Source organism: Oryctolagus cuniculus, chromosome 2 (assembly GCF_051225735.1).
Source record: "Oryctolagus cuniculus isolate XC-2025 breed Fujian yellow rabbit chromosome 2, ASM5122573v1, whole genome shotgun sequence".
Lineage (NCBI taxonomy): Eukaryota > Metazoa > Chordata > Mammalia > Lagomorpha > Leporidae > Oryctolagus > Oryctolagus cuniculus.
In genome coordinates, this window is record NC_142868.1 from 92,492,752 (window position 1) to 92,506,921 (window position 14,170).

The 14,170-nt window shown below is 38.9% G+C and overlaps 1 protein-coding gene across 1 annotated transcript in view; it reads left to right on the top strand.

Annotated features, from left to right (window-relative positions):
- LOC103352159 (disintegrin and metalloproteinase domain-containing protein 5) overlaps positions 1–14,170 on the top strand; it is a 114,066-nt gene that overhangs the window by 5,404 nt on the left and 94,492 nt on the right. The gene's annotated exons all lie outside the window — the stretch shown is intronic.

Here is a 14,170-nt window from a genome sequence, read left to right on the forward strand (position 1 = left end):
CTCCCATGGGGTGCAGGGCCCAAGCACCTGGGCCATCCTCCACTGCACTCCCTGGCCATAGCAGAGAGCTGGCCTGGAAGAGGGGCAACCGGGACAGAATCCGGCGCCCCAACCGGGACTAGAACCCGGTGTGCCGGCGCCGCAAGGTGGAGGATTAGCCTATTGAGCCACGGCGCCGGCTGGGAAGGTTTGACTTTTTAAAATCTAAACAAAAAAAGGATATTAAAAAAGATGAAAGGGTGCCCTTTGTTTCCAAATAACAAAGGGATCGAGAGTGGGGTTCAGATACCACAGATTGCTAGTACTCCATTAGGAAGAGAGAAGGGTAAGTCCCCTCTATATGTCATCATGAGTAGAATATTTCTAGAAATGTGACTGTCAAAGATAATTCCAATGAGGTCTCAAATGGAAATAGGTAACATGTGACTAGAAACTGAATTAAACATCCTCCTTGTTAAAAGTAGTAGATGACTTGTTTGAATTTGATCCTAGTGTTTCCTGGAAAGTAGAACTTGGAAGTAATGATCCTGGACTTTTAGCACAGGCGATTTTTGGTAAATAAAACTCAGTTTCCAGAGGAAAAAAAGGGTAAATGGCAAAGGGCAACACTGATAAAAACAGTAATGTGAAACAGGGAAGAAAGGATTTTAAACCAATAAAAGGGAGAAATGTTGGAAATGAATGATTATGATGCATGTTAGGTTATCTGCTATCAGAAGCACCTATATGAGAATGAGATTTTCCTGAAGAACTACTATATAAAAAACCCACTGATATATACATAAGAAATCTATGTCGAAAATTAACTGTGTAAATAGAACTGAGGACAATTCTTGTCATGTGTTGCTTTCTTTCTTATTCCTAATCTCTCTTCCCCTCTCCTATTCAATGACGTTGATACTGATATACTTCAAATGTACTAAAATATTTTATTGATATATCTTTTTGGATATGTTTATATCTTTGTATAGTATTTTGGAGACAAATTCTAAGATGGGAATCTACAGGATACTATTAAAAAACCCAACATTCAGGTTCTAGGAGTTCTGGAGGTCATGGAGAGAGAGAGGCCTTTTTAGTGAGATACTAGCAGAAAACATCCTGGATTTGGAGAAAGAAAGAGACATCCAAGTACAGGAAATGCACAGAACTCCCAAAAATATAACCAGAAGAGATCCTTGCCATAACACATTGTAATCAAACTCAACACAGTGATACATAAAGAAAAGATTCTACATGCAATGTTGCTGGGATTTTATTGGAATCCCCTGGCACTTTTCTAACTCCACCATTTGGGGCAAGTCAGCTTGAGCATGTCCCAAATTGTATATCTCTTCCCTCTCTTATTCCCACTCTTATATTTAACAGAGATCACTTTTCAGTTGAATTTAAACACCTAAGAATAATTGTGTGTTAATTACAGAGTTCAACCAATAGTATTAAGTAGAACAAAAAAATGCTAAAAGGGATAAAGTATAAATTGTACATCAACAGTCGGGACAAGGGCTGATCAAGTCACTGTTTCTCATAGTGTCCATTTCACTTCAACAGGTTTCCTTTTTGGTGCTCAGTTAGTTGTCACCAGTCAGGGAGAACATATATTTGTCCGTTTGGGAGTTGCTGAATTCACTCAGCATGATGTTTTCCAGATTCCTCCATCTTGTTGCAAATGACCAGATTTTATTGTTTTTTAATGCCTTATAGTATTCTATAGAGTATATATCCCATAATTTCTTTATCTAGTGTACTGTTGATGGGCATTTGGTCTGATTCCAGGTCTTAGCTATTGTGAATTGAGCTGCAATAAACATTAAGGTGTAGACAGCTTTTTTGTTTGCCAATTTATTAACTCAACAACAGGAGTCACTGTGCACTTACTCCTCATGTAGGATCTCTGTCCTTAATGTGTTGTTCAATGTGAATTAATGCTATAACTAGTACTCAAACAGCATTTTACACTTTATGTTCTGTGTGGGTGCAAACTGATGAAATCTTTACTTAATATATACTAAATTGATCTTCTGTATATAAAGATAATTTAAAATGAATCTTGATGTGAATGGAATGGGAGAGGGAGTGGGAGATGGGAGGGTTGGGAGTGGGAGGGAAGTTATGGGGGAGGAAGCCACTGTAATCCATAAGATGTACTTTGGAAATTTATATTTACTTAATAAAATTAAAAAAAAAAGAAAATATTCTAAAATGTGCAATAGAGAAATGCCAGATTACTCTCAGCGGATTTCCAATTAGACTCATAGCAGACTTCTCATCAGAAACCCTATAGGCTAGGAGGGAAAGTATAGCCCAAGTACTAAGAGAAAAAAAAAAACTGCCATCCCAAAATAGTATATCCTGCAAAGCTCTCATTTGTGAATGAAGGTGAAATAAAGACCTTTTATAGCAAACAGAAATTGAAAGAATTTATCACCACATGCCCAGCCCTGCAAAAGGTGCTTAAGATGTGTTACACACAGAAACACAGCCATCAATATGAAAGAAGGAAAAGGAAAAAATCACAAAGTAAAAGATCACAGGAAGTTCTGGCTTTGGGTCATCAGAGCACCAGCTGTAGCAGCCATTTGGGGAGTGAACCAATGGAAGGAAGACCTTTATCTCTGTCTCTCTCTCACTAACTTTATATGTCAAATAAAGAAATAAAAAAACTATTAGGAGAAGGGAAATAATTAAAATTAGAGAGGAAATCAACAGAATTGAATCCAAAAATACATTACAAAAGATCAGTAAAACAAAAATACAAATCAAAAATACAAATCCAAAAAAACACTACAAAAGATCAGTTGGCTCTTTGAAAAAAAAAAATAAAATTGACACACCATTAGTCCAACTAACTAATAAAAGAAAAGACCCAAATCAATAAAATCAGAAAAAAACTGAATGTACAACAGCAACCACAGAATTAAAAAAAGTCATCAGAAATTACTACGAAGAGTTGTATCCCAGGAAACAGGGAAATCTGTCAGAAATGAATAGATTCCTGGACACATGCAACCTACCTAATTAGAAGCATGAAGACACAGAAAACCTAAACAGACCCATAACTGAAACAGAAATTGAATTAGTAATAAAGGCCCTACCAAAGAAGAAAATCCCAGGACTGGGTAGATTGACTGCTGAATTCTGCCAGATACTTAAAGAAGAACTAACTCTAATTCTTCTCAAACTATACAGAACAATCAAAAAAGAGGGAATCCTCCCAAATTCTTTCTATGAAGCCAGCATCACCTTAATCTCTAAACCTGAAAAAGATACAGCAGAGAAAGAGAGTTACAGACAATTTCCCTGATGAAAATAGATGCAAAAATCCTCAATAAAATTCTGGCCAATAGAATGCAACAACACATCAGAAAGATCATCCACCCAGACCAAGTGGGATTTATCCCTGGTATGCAGGGATGTTTCATTGTTCACAAATCAATCAATGTGGTACACCACATTAACATACTGCAGAAGAAAAACCATATGATTATCTCAATAGATACAGAGAAAGCATTTGATAAAATACAAAACCCTTTCATGATGAAAACTCTAAGCAAATTGGGTATAGAAGGAACATTCCTCAATACAATCAAAGCAATTTATGAGAAACCTACAGCCATCATCTTATTGAATGGGGAAATGTTGGAAGCATTTCCACTGAGATCTGGTACCAGAAAGGGATGCCCACTCTCACTATTGCTACTCAATAGAGGTCTGGAAGTTTTAGCCAGAGCCATTAGGCAAGAAAAAGAAATCAAAGGGATACAAATTGAGAAGGAAGAAGTCAAACTATCCCTCTTTGCAGACAATATGAACCTTTATTTAGGGGATTCAAACAACTCTACTAAGAGACTATTGGAACTCATAGAAGAGTTTGGCAAAGTAGCAGAATATAAAATCAATGCACAAAAATCAACAGCCTTTGTATACAGAGTCAGTGCCACGGCTGAGAAAGAACTTCTAAGACCAATCCCATTCACAATAGCTACAAAACAATCAAATACCTTGGAATAAAATTAATCAAGGATGTTTAAAAATTCTGTGGTGAGAATTACAAAACCTTAAAGAAAGAAATAGAAGAGGATACCAAAAAATGGAAAAATCTTCCGTGCTCATGGATTGGAAGAATCAATATCATCAAAATGTCCATTCTCCCAAAAGCAATTTACAGATTCAGTGCAATACCAATCAAAATATCAAAGACATTCTCAGATCTGGAAAAAATGATGCTGAAATTCATATGGAGACAAAGAAGACCTCAATTAGCTAAAGCAATCTTGTACAACAAAAACAAAGCCTGAGGCATCACAATACCAGATTTCAGGACATACTGCAGGGCAGTTGTAATCAAAACAGCATGGTACTGGTACAGAAACAGATGGATAGACCAATGGAACAGAATAGAAACACCAGAAATCAATCCAAACATCTGCAGCCAACTTATATTCGATCAAGGATCCAAAACCAATCCCAGGAGTAAGGACAGTCTATGCAATGAATGGTGCTGGGAAAGCTGGATTTCCACGTGCAGAAGCATGAAGCAAGACCCCTACCTTACACCTTACACAAAAATCCACTCAACATGAAATAAAGATCTAAATCTATGACCCGAAACCATCAAATTATTAAAGAATATCAGAGAAACCTTGCAAGATATTGGCACAGGCAAAGACTTCTTGGAAAAGACCCCAGAAGCACAGGCAGTCAAACTCAAGATTATTTATTGGGATTACATCAAATTAGAAGTTTCTGACGGCAAAAGAAACAGGAAAGTTAAGAGGCAACCAGTATAATGGGAAAAATATTTGCAAATCATACAACCAATTACGGATTACTAAGCAGAATCTGTAAAGAGATCAGGAAACTCCACAACAAAACAAACAACCCACTTAAGAGATGGGCCAAGGATCTCAATAGACATTTTGCTAAACTGATCTTCTGTATATAAAGAGAATTGAAAATGAATCTTGATGTGAATGGAAGGGGGGAGGGAGAGAGAAAGGGGAGGGTTGCGGGTGGGAGGGAAGTTATGGGGATGGGAAGCCATTGTAATCCATAAGCTGTACTGTGGAAATTTATGTTTATTAAATAAAAGTTAAAAAAATAGGAAATCCAAATGCCCAACAGACACATGAAAAAATGTTCAAGATCAATAGCGATCAGGGAAATGCAAATCAAAACCACAATGAGGTTTCACCTCTCCCCGGTTAGAATGGCTTACATACAGAAATCTGCCAACAACAGATGCTGGCAAAGATGTGGGGAAAAAGGGACACTAACCCACTGTTGGTGGGTATGCAAACTGGTAAAGCCACTATGGAAGTCAGTTTGGAGATAGCTCAGAAACCTGAATATAACCCTACCATACAACCCAGCTATCCTGCTCCTTCGAATTTACCCAAAGGAAATGAAATTGGCAAACAAAAAAGCTGTCTGCACCTCAAGGTTTGTTGCAGCTCAATTCACAATAGCTAAGACCTGGAATCAACTTAAATGCCCATCAACGGTAGACTGGATAAAGAAATCATGGGATATATACTCTGTAGAATACTATACAGCAGTACAAAAAAATGAAATCCAGTCATTTGCAACAAAATAGAGGAATGTGGAAAACATGCTGATTGAAATAAGCCACTCCCAAAGGGACAAATCTCATGTTCTCCCTGATCGGTGACAACTAACTGAGCACCTAAAAGGAAACCTGTTGAAGTGAAATGGACACTATGAGAAACAATGTCTTGATCAGCCCTTGTCCTGACTGTCAAGGAACAACTTACTATTTTATTCCTTCTAGTATTTTTTGTTCTACTTAATACCATTGGTTGGACTCCGTAATTAACAAACAATTATTCTTAGTGGTTTAAATTTAACTGAAAAGCAATCCCTGTTTGATGTAAGAGTGGGTATCAGAAAGGAAAATAATGTGCAGTTCGGCTCATGATCACTCGGACTTACCCCTAATGTTGAGCTAGAAATGTGCCAGTGGATTCTAATTCAATCCCATCAGGTGGCATGTACCAATGCCATCTTACTTGTTAAAGTGATCAGTTTAAGTTCATAATTGATCAAAAAGATAAGGTTGTCAAAGGGATTACATAAATAAGGCCAGTGTCTACAAATAATAATTGATAGAATTAAAAAGGAGAGAATGATCCTACATGGGAACCAGGATACACAGTAGACTTATAGAATGGCCAATGCCCTAAATAGCACTCTGGCCTCAGAATCAGCCCTTAAGGCATTGGGATCTGGCTAAAAAGCCCATGAGAGTTTCACACGCATGGGAAGCCAAGACACTCTGGCAAAAAAAAACAAAACAAAACAAAACAAAACAACATAAAAAAACAACCTAAATGAAAGACCTCTGTTAGATTCTAGCAGAAAGAATGGGCCATCAAAGAAGGCAGTACCTTTCTCTGAAGGGAGGAGAGAACTTCCACTTTGAATATGGACTTGTCTAAATATGATTGGAGTTGGTGAACTCAAAAAGCTTCCATGGCCTTGACAGCTCATGACAACAGCCTTGGGTGACTACTGATGTCATAAATAAGAGTGTCAACGGAAGTCACTGTGCACCTACTCCCCATGTAGGCCTCTGTCCTTAATGTGTTGTACTATGCAAATTAGCAGTGAAACTACTACTCAAACAGTACTCTATAATTTGTCTCTTTGTTTATATAGTCTGTTGAAATATTTACTTAGTATATACTAAGTTGATCTTCTGTATATAAAGATAAAATGAATCATAATGAAGAATGGGATGGGAGAGGGAGTGGGGGATGGGATGGTTTTGGGTGGGAGAGAGGTTATGGGGGGAAATGCCAGTACAATTCAAAAGTTGTACTTTGGAAATTTATATTTATTAAATAAAAGTTGAAAATAAAAGATTAATGTCCCCTCACATCCACTTCTGTATAGCGCTTACCTCTTGAGTTTCAGTAACATCTACAAATATGTGATAGTCACTGATTTGAATCCCATTTTCTGTGAGTTGTTGAACTACCTTCTTTGTGTGTGTGTGTGTGTGTGTGTGTGTTCAAACTATGCTATGAGTTTTTGTTTTATGATATTTTAAAGCTTAAAAATGTTTTGCTTGGTGGAAACTGACCTCAGGTCTCGAGGAGTAGCCTGGTTTTCAGAAATAGCAAATATTCATCCTATTGCACAACTTTGATATGGAAATTAACCCATCCAGTACCATACCTCCTCTATCTGGATTATATCCCCCAGGATTTTATCCTAGTTCAGGAACTTGCCACCTAGGGCTTACCTCCACAGCAAAGAGCCCATGAAAAGTATTCAAGCCAGCATGTCCTCAACTTATTACATGTTTCCTTAGTTCATTGCCTACTGAATTGAATTAGTACTGTTTCTATTTCCTTAATCACTCAAAGACCTTGAAACTTTTCTCTACTTTGGGTCTTTATTACATTTGATTGATTGTATATTTTGTATTTAAATAGCTTTTCAAATAAAGCAACAATGTCTATCACTGTTTTAAACAATTCATACTTAGAAATTTGCTGATATGCATACTTTCTCTTCTCCATTCTTTTTCATAGTATCATGATATTCTTTCTAGTAAAAAACTGCCTTGGGCTATTTGTTGTGGCACAGGAGATAAAGCCTCTGCTTGTGATAATTGCATTCCATGTCAGAGTGCCTGATTCAACTCCTGTTAACTCTTTACCTCTGATCCAGCTGCTTGCTAATGTACCTGCTAATGTATGAGTATATTATGTGGATGATGGCCCAGTTACTTGGGTTCCTGACGCACATGTGGAAGACTCAAATAGAGTTCCTGGCTCCTACTTGCCACCTGTCCTAGTCCTTACTGTTGTGAGCATTTAGGGAGTGAACCAGCAGATGGTTGATCTGTCTCTTCTCTCTGTGTGACTCTACATTTCAAAATTAAAAAAAAAAAACCCTGAGAAATAGACTGTCTTTACTGTTTCTTTTGGTGCAACTTGATTAACTATTATTTCACCTTTTCTTATGAAGAAGTGCTTTTACTTTTCTTGCTTATTTGATGGCGCTTTTTTGTGGTACATAAAACTCTTGGGTAGAGATCACTTTTTCAGTCCGTTAAAGATGCCACCCATTATCTTCTAGTGTCTACTGTTTCTATGGGAGAAAACGCTTGAGGGTGATGCCCTCTGGCTGCCTTTCATGTTTCCTTTGTCTTGTTGTACCTGAGTATCATATTTCTGTCCAAATTGCAGCTGATTAACCTGTGTGTTCTAATCCATATATCCACATTTTTTTTTGACAGGCAGAGTGGACAATGAGAGAGAGAGACAAAGAGAAAGGTCTTCCTTTGCCATTGGTTCACTCCCCAATGGCTGCTGTGGCCAGCGCACTGCGGCCGGCGCCCCGTGCTGATCCAAAGGCAGGAGCCAGGAGCCTCTCCTGGTCTTCCATGTGGGTGCAGGGCCCAAGGACTTGGGCCATCCTCCACTGCACTCCTGGGCCACAGCAGAAAGCTGGACAGGAAGAGGAGCAACTGGGACAGAATCCAGCGCCCCGACTGGGACTAAAATCCAGTGTGTGCAGGCGCTGCAGGCGGAGGATTAACCTATTGAGCCACAGCGCCAACACAAATATCCACATTTTAAGAACATATCATATGCCAGTATAGCCCATGCTAATGAATAATTTAGATTTATTACTTGTATATATGTATCTTATCTCCAAATAAGGTGATATTTTGGATTCCTGAGGGTTAGGACTTCAAATTTGAATTGGGGATGTAGGCACAGTTCAACTGATAAGAGTCCATTACCTGGTCCCCCAAAATTAACATTCTTCTCACATTTAAATGTATACCTCTCTTTGTTTTGTAAGGTTGTTTTTAACCTTCATTTACAAATGAGAGCATTTCAGGGTACAGTATTCTGGGTTGACTATTTTTTTCTTTTTTTTCTTTTAGGACATGGACTGTGTCTCTCTATTTCTCCTTACCTATAGGATTCTGATGAGGAATCAACTGTCAGTCTAATTGGAGAACCTCTGGAGATAATCTGGTGTTTCTCTTATAATATTTTCTTTATATTTTATTATTGAAAGCTTGACTGTAATGTGTCATGGTGAAGATCTTTCTGGTTTTGTCTATTAGGAATTCTACATACTTCCTATACTTGGATGTCCCTTTCTTATTCCAAATTAGAATTTTCTGATATTATTTCAAGTAGTTTTTCTAATCCACTCTCTTTCCACACCTTCAGGAAATCCTAAGACTTGTATTTTGGTTGTTGGATAGTATCTTCAGTAAATCTGGAACACTGTTTTCATTTTATCTTTTTTTTCAGTCAGACTAAAATATTTCCAAAGATTTGTCTGCTAGTTCAGATAGTCAATATCTCTATTTTTGGCAAAATTTTTCATCCCTGTGTGTATGAATTTCAGCCATGTTTGTATGGATTTCTTTAACTCATGAATTTGCTTCATTGTTTTTGAGTAATCTTATGAACAGTCTTTTGAATTCCTTTTCAAGCATTTCATCAACCTCTTCCTTTCACATTCTAATATTAAAAGGCTGATGAGTTTCTTTGGAGGAATAGAACTGTTTTCCTTATTCATCTTTCTCATATTTCTATAATTATTTTTAGGTATCTGTGGAAACATTTGTTAAATTTCTCCTCTAATGGCTTTATCTTTGAAATTTTCCTCTGTGGCTTAGTGGATGTCTGCTCCTTCTTTGAATATTCAGAGGCATAGGCTGGGAGCTCCACTAAGTTCTCAAGAGCACTAAAAGAGTCCATGGTTACACCCAAGTTGGGCATGATAGATTTTGACATAACTTGTCCAAACTTACAAGTGATACTTTATGAGGTACTACACAAAGAAACAAAAATTGATACCATTATGAAAGAATGTGAAGGCAAAAATTCTCCTAGTAAAAGTACAAAGTAAATCCAAAGCAATGATAGGAATATATATGGAAAAATAGCAGGACCAAGTCATTACTTATCAGTAATAACCTTTAATATAAATGCCCTAAATTCTCCAATTAAAAGATACAGACTATTTGCTGCCTACAAGAAACATACCTCACCAACAAAGATACACACAAACTGAAAGGGAAAGGATGGAAAATGTTATTCTATGATAACTGAAAGCAAAAAAGAATATTAGTAGCCACCCTAATCTAGACAAAATAGACTTTAACACAAAAACAGTTAATAGAGACAAAGAATAGAATTATGAAAGTATTAAGGGATCAATTCCACAGGAAGATGTGACTGTGTGACTATAGTAAATATAATGCACCCAAAGCAGGCCACCAGGAAATTTATAACAAATATTAATGGAACTAAAGGGAAACATAGACTCCAATACAATAATATTGGAGGGGGGTGCTTTCAATTTCCCACTTTCATCAGTGGTCAAATCAGCTAGACAAAAACATCAACAAAGAAAAAAACAGCTAATTTACACTACGACAAAATGGATTTCATTGATATCTACAAAACATTTCATCCTATAGCTGCAGAATGCACATTCTTTTCATCAGTGTGTGGAACTTTCTCTAGGATAGACCACATGCAATGCCATAAAGCTGAAGCCATAAATTCTGAACTTAATCTATGTTTCCCATATAGGTGGCAGGAACTCAACTCTTTGAGCCAGCACTCCCACCTTCCAGGATCCACAGTATCAGGAATCTGGATCAAGGATCCAGACCTGATGATAAGACCCACGTACTCTAATATGGGATGTGTGCATGCTAGCTGGCATCTTAAGCACCAGGCCAAATGCTTGCCTCTCAAGAAATTTTTTAAGTGATGATGCCAATCACTTAATCTATTAAAAAAAACCTGAGTGTCCTGGGAATTTAACCACATCGATGCAATTATGTTATACTAATTATCATGCATTTGCTGTGATTGTGAGAATCTAATGTATTAATAAATTCATTTTAAAAACAATAAAATATAAAAAGGAACTAAAATGTATGTAATTTTAATTTAATTAAAATATCTAATTGAAAGAGAGACAGATCGCAGGGCCAGGCTAAAGCCCTGAGCCAAGAATCCCATCCAGGTCTCCCACTTGGGAGTGGCAAGGGCCCAAGCAATTGAGCCATCTTGTGCTGTTTTTCCAGGCACATTAGCAAGGAGTTGAATTAGAAGTGGAGCAAAACCTGAACTGGCCATTATGTAGATAGAATAGAAACAGACCAATTGCACATGTACAGTGGGATTCTATAAGATTCAAAGTAGATTTGCATCCATATCCCAACTAACATACATGGGAAGAAGATGTCCTCATTGCGTGGGCCTCTGCCACTCATGTGCAAGACATGCATGGAGTTCCCAGCTTCTAGCTTCAGCACAGCCCAACCCCAGCTGTTGAAGTCATTTGGATAGCAGATGGAACACCTTGCCTTCCCTTTCTTCCCCGTCTCTGTATCTCCTCTCTCCCATGCCCCCTGTCACTGTATCTTTAAAATAAGTAAATCTGGGGCCCATGCTATGGCACAGTGGGTTAAAGCCCTGGCCTGAAGTGCTGGAATCCCACATGGGCACCAGTTCTAGTCCTGGCTGCTCCTCTTCCAATTCAGCTCTCTGCTATGGCCTGGGAAAGCAGTAGAAGATGGCCCAAGTCCTTGGGCCCCTGAGCCCACATGGGAGATCTGGAAGAAGCTCCTGGCTCCTGGCTTTAGAGCGGTGCAACACCGGCCGTTGCGGCCATCTGGAGAGTGAGCCAGCAGATGGAAGACCTCTCTCTGTGTCTCTACCTCTCACTGTAACTCTTTCAAATAAAATAAATCTTTAAAAAATAAGTAAATCGTTAAAAAAAAGTGGATTTGCAAAAGCTCTTCTGAGAAGTTGTGACAGCTTGTCTCATCCTTTCTTGATAACTGGACTAAATAAACTTGTCAAATGTGTATCTCCAAAAAAAAAAAAAAAAAAAAAGGATCCATGAGACTCAACTGGCTTCCAATATGGAATGATGCAGATTCATAAGCAACAACTTAATCCTCTGTACTATAACACTGATACCTTTTTATTAATTGGAAAAAAAGGTGCCATTTAAAGATTTTTTTTTAAGATGAGGAAACAGAAGTCAGAGTCAAATCAGGACTGTTAAGGTGGCTACCTAATGATTTTACCTCAAGATTCTCACAAAATCACCATTGTTTGATGAGAGGAATGAGTAGGAGCATTTTGTGGTGGACAAGGGCTCTCTCCAAAAGCTTTTATTGGGTCTTTTTCTACCGCAACTGTTGCTAATCCTATAAAAACGGTCTCATCATAGGCAGATGTTACCATTCTTTGGCTCTCTAGAAAATCAACCAGCAAAATGCCTTAACATTCCAAAAGAACTGTTGCCATGAACTTTCCTCCTGATTCATCTACCTCTTGGTAGCCATTGCTCGGAAGCAGTGATTTGTCTTTAGGATTATACCGGTAAAGCTTTGTTTCATTTGCCATTATAGTTCTTCAGAGAAAGCTTCCAGGATCTTGATGTCCTTTATTTAAAATTGGCTTTGGGCCGGCGCCGCGGCTCACTAGGCTAATCCTCTGCCTTGCGGCGCCAGCACACCAGGTTCTAGTCCCGGTCGGGGCGTCGGATTCTGTCCTGGTTGCCCCTCTTCCAGGCCAGCTCTCTGCTGTGGCCAGGGAGTGCAGTGGAGGGTGGCCCAAGTACTTGGGCCCTGCACCCCATGGGAGACCAGGATAAGTACATGGCTCCTGCCATCGGATCAGCACAGTGGGCCAGCCGCAGTGCACCAGCCATGGCGGCCATTGGAGGGTGAACCAACGGCAAAGGAAGACCTTTCTGTCTCTCTCTCTCACTGTCCACTTTGCCTGTCAAAAAAAAATTGGCTTTGAAAGCTTTGTTCTTGTCTGTAGCTGTTCCAGATGTGATCATTTTGTCACTGCTTTGTAAAACATGTGGATTTTAAATTCTATGGATACTTTCATATTCCCCTCTATTTTTCAATTTTAGATGGCACAATTTTAGTTTCCATCCAAATTCTACCCATACCTCTTTGTAGAGTATGATTCAAATAACCTTGTATAAAAAGATTTTCTTTTATTTATTTGAAAGCCTGATTTACAGGGAAAGAGAGAGAGAGAGAGAGAGAGAGAGAGAGAGAGAAAGATGGAGAGATCTTTCATCTGCTAGTTCACTCACCAAATGGCTGCAATGGCTGAGGTTGGGCCAGGCCAAAGCCAGGAGCCAGGAGCCAGGAGCTTTACCTAGGTCTCCTGTGTGGGTGGCAGGGTCACAGGATGACATGGGCCATCCTCCATGGCTTTCCAAGGCATGTTAACAGGGAACTGGATCTGAAGTGGAGCTGCCAGAATTCAAACCAGTGCCCACTCGGGATGCCAGTACTGCAGGTGGTGGCTTAACCCATTATGCCACATTAGCAACCCCTCAAGTGACTCTTGCCAAAACATCTATCTGATGAAAAGCACCTTGTGATGTCCTGATACAAACTTAAAACGTCAATGACTGGGGTTTTTTGTTTGGCTAAAATAATTTTTAAAGATTATCCAAATGTATAACTTACTGAGTACTGACTTTTGTGTTCTAGGGTATTGTCTAGATATGTCTCTGCTCAACCTCCTCCTTGGCCTTCTTTCTATCCAGCGCAATTTGATTGCTTACACAGATAAGAAAAATGCCATGGCACTTATTGTATTACATTGCATGAAGTGTATCACATTTCTTGTGGTTCTATTTATTGGGATTGGGCATTCTATTTGAAATACTTATTTTTACCTACTTGAAAATAGATGGAGGGAGGGAGGAAGGGAATGAGGAACCCACACAGACACATACATGCATATGGACAGAGAGAGAGAAATCTTCCATCTGCTGGTTCTCTCCCCAAATGACCACAAAAGTCAGGGCTGTGTCAGGCCAAAGAAAGATGACCAGAACCCCATCTGGGCCTCTCTATAGGTTCCAGGGGCCCAAGTACTAGAGCCATCACCTGCTTCCTCCTAGGATGCATTAGCAGGGAGCTGGATTGGCCTGGACTCTAACCAGAGCTGTGATTCATGACATGGGTATCTCAAATGGTAGCTTAACCCACTGTGACACTTTGCCAACCCTGAGGTGGGCATTTGGTGTGGTGATCTGGTGGAGACTGAGCTGGAAGCCAACAGTCATCAGGTATGTTTGTATCCCAGGAATGTGAATAATGGTGAAT